This window comes from Silene latifolia, chromosome Y, assembly GCF_048544455.1.
Source record: "Silene latifolia isolate original U9 population chromosome Y, ASM4854445v1, whole genome shotgun sequence".
Taxonomy (NCBI): Eukaryota; Viridiplantae; Streptophyta; class Magnoliopsida; order Caryophyllales; family Caryophyllaceae; genus Silene; species Silene latifolia.
This window is the reverse complement of record NC_133538.1, coordinates 160,351,669-160,358,154: the sequence shown is the minus strand read 5'-3', so window position 1 is coordinate 160,358,154 and position 6,486 is coordinate 160,351,669.

The window sequence follows — 6,486 nt, the reverse complement described above, 5'->3', positions numbered from 1 at the left end:
CAAAATTAATCTTAAATTGATCACTGTAATCATCATGACAAATAATATGCTCTGTAAGGGTCTTGATATCCACTTGACCATCAACATGAAATTGAGCTTTCCAATGCGCGTAAAACGCATCACATTCTGCATCTTCGTCACTACAGCATGGAAGTAAAACAGGTTTTCCTCCAATTGGGAGGCCAACAGCATCATGAATACAAGAAGCAGAAACACGAAAGCGCTGTTTATCAGGTAGAATGATGAAATCCGAATACGGGTTGTAGTTCTCAATTAACCAATAACCAAGGCGTAAAGGAAGCCTTGTAACCCTTAGCCAGAACAATGAAGAAAAACCAATCTCTTCCAGAGCACACCATTGATTGTAATCAAGGTGTCGAAGGACATCAACAAAACTTTTAGGTGACATCCGGGTGGTAATACGAGAGAACGTTGGAGTAGGATCATCAACAGTAGGACTGAGGTTGTTCAACTTCGGAGAAATACGGCGTGTAACAGTTCCAGGATCGCCTTTGCGCTTCAATAACTGAAAGTAGTTTTGCATGTAATATTAATGAGTTGTGTTGTGTTGTACACGTTTCACGAAGAAATGTCCTATCAGTTTTATTGAAATGTGCATGATCTACAACAATAATGTGCACGCAATTATGACCTTTTGCATGTGGTCTTAAATTGATGCTACTTACGTTAAAAGTACTTAAAATTCAACAAAAATCCAAAAAAGCACAAATTAGATCAAACTAAAAAACAACAAACAAATCGAAATGTATAAGCAAGTTACGAAATCAACAAACAATGCGACAAATACAAATTCTGATAGCATGCAAATGAAAACGCAAATTTCGATTTTAACAACAATACTGAACTCAAAATTCATCACTAAATGAATAATCCGACAAAATGAACATAAGAAACATTAATTTAGGTTACAGTAGAGTTACATAAAACAGACTAAATAAATTAAGGATGAAATAGAAAAAAGCTTGAAGCTAAACAGTATATACTTTCATGACGAAATAGGTAAGAGAAAATCAAACAGAAAGACGAAAATGCAACTCTACAAAGAATAAGGAGAGAGAAATAGTTGAAAGTTTAACAAAGAAGGTCGGAATCCATGGTTGAAAGCTTAACGAAGAAGCGTGAGGTAAATTTCAGGAAAAAAGAAAGACAAAGCGCTCAAGTTTTGGTAAAGGAGCGCGCGTTATAGGCCCTTAGATTAGCCGTGTCAGACAAGATCCAACGACTGACGCGCGTTCTCACCGTTCTCACGCTTGTGCCATTCTCATATGATCCAAAATATAATAATAATAATAATAATAATAATAATAATAATAATAATAATAATAATAATAATAATAATAATAATAATAATAATAATAATAATAATAATAATAATAATAATAATAATAATAATAATAATAATAATAATAATAATAATAATAATAATAATAATAATAATAATAATAATAATAATAATAATAATAATAATAATAATAATAATAATATTTAAGTGTAGAGAGTAGGTGAGTGTTATGTGTGTTGTCAAGATTTGATTGGTCCAAAATTAAACTTAGCCTTACAAGTAAATTGTGACGGTCTTATGCTAGACGGTAAAATGTCTCAAATCTATATTAAGACGGAAAACTATTATTATTATTTTTACTACCGTTACTATTATTATGCGACTAAAATATATATATTCTTATATAAACAAGCTTATAAAAATGTAACCTTTATACAAATTTTGTTTAAAACAAAATTAATTAAATTAAATAATTTAAAATATAAAATCAAGTAATTGAACGGTTAAATAAATTATAAATGTCAAAAATGAGAAATTCGCGGGTGTTACACAAAGAATTCAATTAGGGCATTTCTAGATAGTTTCTGAACGCGCTTTTTGACTTCAAGATAACTAACCTCATCATCGTGATCTTCATCTGATTCTCCTAGACAGCATTAATTTGAGTGAGAATCCATGCTATCATCGTCGCTGTCAGAGATTAGGTCAAGACTAACGCTGCTGAGACAAAGATTTGCTACTTCGTCATCTTCAGATCCTTCATCATCTTCTGAGTCAAGATCTCCCCAACACGAAGCCATCATTAATTGCTTGAACTCCTTCTTTGTCTTCTTACGTTTTGTCTTGTCTTTAATTTTCTCCCATGTGGGACAATCCTTGATCATAAGATCAGATTCTCGACACTTGAAACAACCTATGTTGGCAAATGACGATTTAGACTCTATTGCTTTCTTATTGAAAGACTTGTTGTTATTAGCAGTATACTTAGTTTGCTTGTTTCGAAAGATTCTATTTTTAAAACGACGAGCAAAAAATACGGTCTCATCTTCTATGTCAGAGCTGACATCCTCGCTTTTCAAGGCCATTTTCTTACCTCTACTCGGTTATGCTTCATCAGCATTTAGAGTGAGTTCATGGGCCATGAGGGCACCAATGAGTTCTTGATAGTATAGGCTCGCAAGATCTCTTGATTCCTCCATTGCAGTGACTTTGGCACGCCACTTTTTAGTTAGGCTCCTAAGAACCTTTCTTGCAATGTCCTCGATATCAAATTTTCTTCCTAGGTTTTTCAATTTGTTTATGATGCTTGAAAAACGTGCGGACATACAATCCAAGGACTCATTTGGCTCCATACTGAATAGCTCATATTTCTGTATTAACAGATCTATACGGTGCTTCCTAACAATGGAAGTTCCTTCAAAAGCTAGTTCAAGGCCATCCCATATTTCCTTCGCCGTTGAGCAGGAAGAGAAGCGATCGAATTCTGCAGTAGTCATGCCATTCTGCAATAGGCTTCTTGCTTTTGAATTATTTTCGGCCTTCTTGTAGTCAGCCTCGACATAATCATCTTCCTTTTTCTCGTACGTAGTGCCTTCAGTGGATGCAACCAAAATTATATGCGGTCCGTTTTGGATAATCCTCCAGCACTCCCAATCATGACCCTTCACATAGTGAGTCATCATGTTCTTCCATAAACCATAATTCTTCCCATCAAAGATGGGACACTTGAGGTATTTGGAATCCATTTATCACGTGATAGGGAACGGAATATAAAATGATAAGATAAATAAAGATAGATAGATCATCTCTTTGCGGTTAGGCAATCAAGAGCACGAGGCTCTGATACCAATTGAAGAGTCTATCGATCCGAAATACTCAAGAGGGGGGCGAATTGAGGATTAAAAACTTAGCCCACTTTTTGAACGAATTGTTTAAGCGTAAGAATTGATTACTTATTTAAAGTTTATTGATCAAACTTTAACCAAGTAATTGATTGAATTGAAAGAACACGAAATAAACGAAAGAGAAAGAGAGACACGTAGATTTTTGAAGTGGTTCAGTTTCACAAATCGAAACATACGTCCACTATTCTCGATTAATAAATTTAGTACCTTTCTACGGATTTTAAATTTACTAACCCAACTCGTACAACTAACCCTAGTTGTAACTTAAGTGAGTACCGTTAAATACTCGAGTGTAATACCCCGTATATTTGAAATAAATAATTCTTTTAATAACGTTATATGATATAATAGCATATTATTTATTTAGTAATAGTGGTAAGACCGAAAGTGATAAAAATATTGATAAAAGTTAATGGTGATATATTATTATTATTATTATTATTATTATTATTATTATTATTATTATTATTATTATTATTATTATTATAATTATAGTAACCCAAAGCTAACCTAATAGGCTAATACTCCGTATTACTCATCCAATTTATACACATATTATACCCTCCCCGTATTAATCCACGCAGTCGAAGGAAACAAACAAAAACAAAGCTTTCATCGTCCTTTTCATCAGCACGCCGAGACTAGCATAACCCAAGCCCTAATAGTCATTTTCATCACCATTCCTTCCTTCCCTTAACCACCGTTATTCGGAATCGCTCAAGGTAATTACATATATAATCAAGTATACCTAGTGTTGTCTTTCTTTTATTGTGCATTGTTTATGATGGGTTTGTGCCTTGATTCTGTTAACCGCCGCTTCGAATAACTATGCGGGAACTTAAACGGTATCCGTATCTGTTATTGGGCTAGGTCTGTCTTGGGCCTTTATTAGGTCATTCTGTATTAGGTCTTAGAGAGTATTATATAAACTCTCTATGTCTCTACCTAGCAGTTATGCTTATCATACCGTCTGAATCTGTAATATGAAAACTCCTCACATATCAATAAAACTCTCTCCCTTCTGCCCTGTGGACGTAGCTAACACACCGTTAGTGAACCACGTAAATCTGTGCGTTTGTCTATTTATTGTTTTTATCAGTTCTTTCTTACTTCTGTTATAACAAACTGGTATCAGAGCCTTCGGGTTCCTGACCAGCGAGAAAGATGTCGGCGATGAACATAAAGATCGATCGCTTCACCGGGAGGAATAGTTTTAGTCTGGGCGATCAAGATGCGGGCTGTTAAAGCAAAGCAAGGGTTGTGGGCGCCGCTTTCAGATAAGAAGACAGAAAGCACAATCGCAAGCATCGCACGCTACCGCCGAGATGGCGATCCGGAGGAGAAGGCACATTCAACGATTATGTTGTGTCTTCCGATGATATCATCATTGAAGTCGCGGAGGAAACTACATGCACCGGGCCCGTGGAAAAAGCTTGAGAGTCTTTATATGACCAAGTCTTTGACCAATAAGTTGCTTCTTAAGCAACGTCTGTTTAGTCTGAGAATGCAGGAAGGTATGCCTCTTCGTGATCATTTAGATCAGTTAAACACAATTTTACTAGAATTACGTAATATTGATGTTAAGGTAGAAGATGAGGATGCCGCATTAATTCTGTTAGTTTCTTTACCATTATCGTATGAGAATTTCGTACAGTCTTTTATTGTTGGTAAAGATACCGTTACTCTAGAAGATGTTAGGTCGTCTCTTCATACTAGAGAACTGCGCCATAAGGCGGCTGGTACAAGTACAGACAATCAGGCTGTAGGGTTAGCAGCCAGTGGGGGTTATGGACAGGGAAATTCAGGAAAGAAAAAGTATAAGAAGCCTTCTTATTCGGGTTCTCCTAATTCTGCTGGTACTTACAGTACAGTAATTCTGGTTCTTATGTTTCTAGAGGTCCTAAACCTAGTGATGTCTCAGAACTACGTAAAGGAAAGGGGCATTGGAAATTCGATTGTCCCAAGAAAGTTAAACAGAACAAGTCTAGTACTGCTACTGCTGGTGTAGCAGATGCAGGTTCCGAGGAAGATGATTATGCTCTAGTTATGGGTAGGGTCACGCATCACACTGATATGTGGATTCTAGATTCTGGAGCATCTTACCATATATGTCCGCGCAGGGAGTGGTTTACAACTTATGAACAGGTAGATGGAGGCACTATTTCTATGGAAAATAGTGCTGTTTGCAAGATAGTTGGAATCGGCTCAGTCAGGGTAAGGATACATGATGGTAAATTCTGTACATTGAACGAAGTTAGACATGTTCCACTGATGACAAAGAATCTGATCTCTTTAGTAAGGGTTTCAGCTTTCAAGGTGTAGGTGGAGTTCTGAACGTCTGCAAAGGTTCGAATGTAGTTCTGAGGGGTATCAAGCATGGTACTCTATATTATCTTGGGGATCTACTCGTCAGGTTCTTTCTTTGTTGCATCCTCAGATGTTGATAAAGAAGATTTGACTAAGTTGTGGCATATGAGACTTGGTCATATGAGTGAAAGGGGGATGCAGACTCTGTCAAAAGAAGATCTTCTGTGTGGTCACAAGGTCAAGAATCTGGATTTCTGTGAGCATTGTGTTTTTGGAAAGCTACATCGCAACAAGTTTCCTAAAGCAGTGCATAGGACCAAGGGCACACTTGATTACATCCATTCTGATTGTTGGGGTCCTTCTAAGGTGGAGTCTTTGGGAGGTCACAGGTATTTTGTGTCTATTATTGATGATTATTCCAGGAAGACTTGGATTTATTTGATGAAGCACAAAAACGAAGCCTTCACTCACTTTAAGCAGTGGAAGGCATTAATGGAGAATCAAACTGGGAAGAAGGTCAAGAGGCTGCGAACTGATAACGGCCTAGAGTTTTGTTGTTCTGAGTTCGACGAGTTCTGCAAGAATGAAGGGATTGCTAGACATCGTATGATCCGAGATACACCTCAAGCAAAATGGTGTAGCAGAGCGAATGAACGGACATACGGAGAGGGCAAGGTGCATGCTCTCTAATGCTGGACTAACAAGAAGATTGCAGGCGGCGTATGCGGTTAGTACGGCATGCTATCGATAAATCGGGAACCTCACACGAGTCCGAATCTCAAAACTCCATTTGAGGTGTGGTCCGGTAAGTCTCCGACTATTCTATTTTAAGGGCTTTTGGTAGTCTTGCTTATTATCATGTTAGTGAAGGTAAGCTTGAGCCACGAGCTAAAAGGGAGTATACGTGGGCTATGGGGATGGTGTCAAGGGATACCGTATCCGGTCTCCATCCGAGGGTAGAGTTATTTTAAG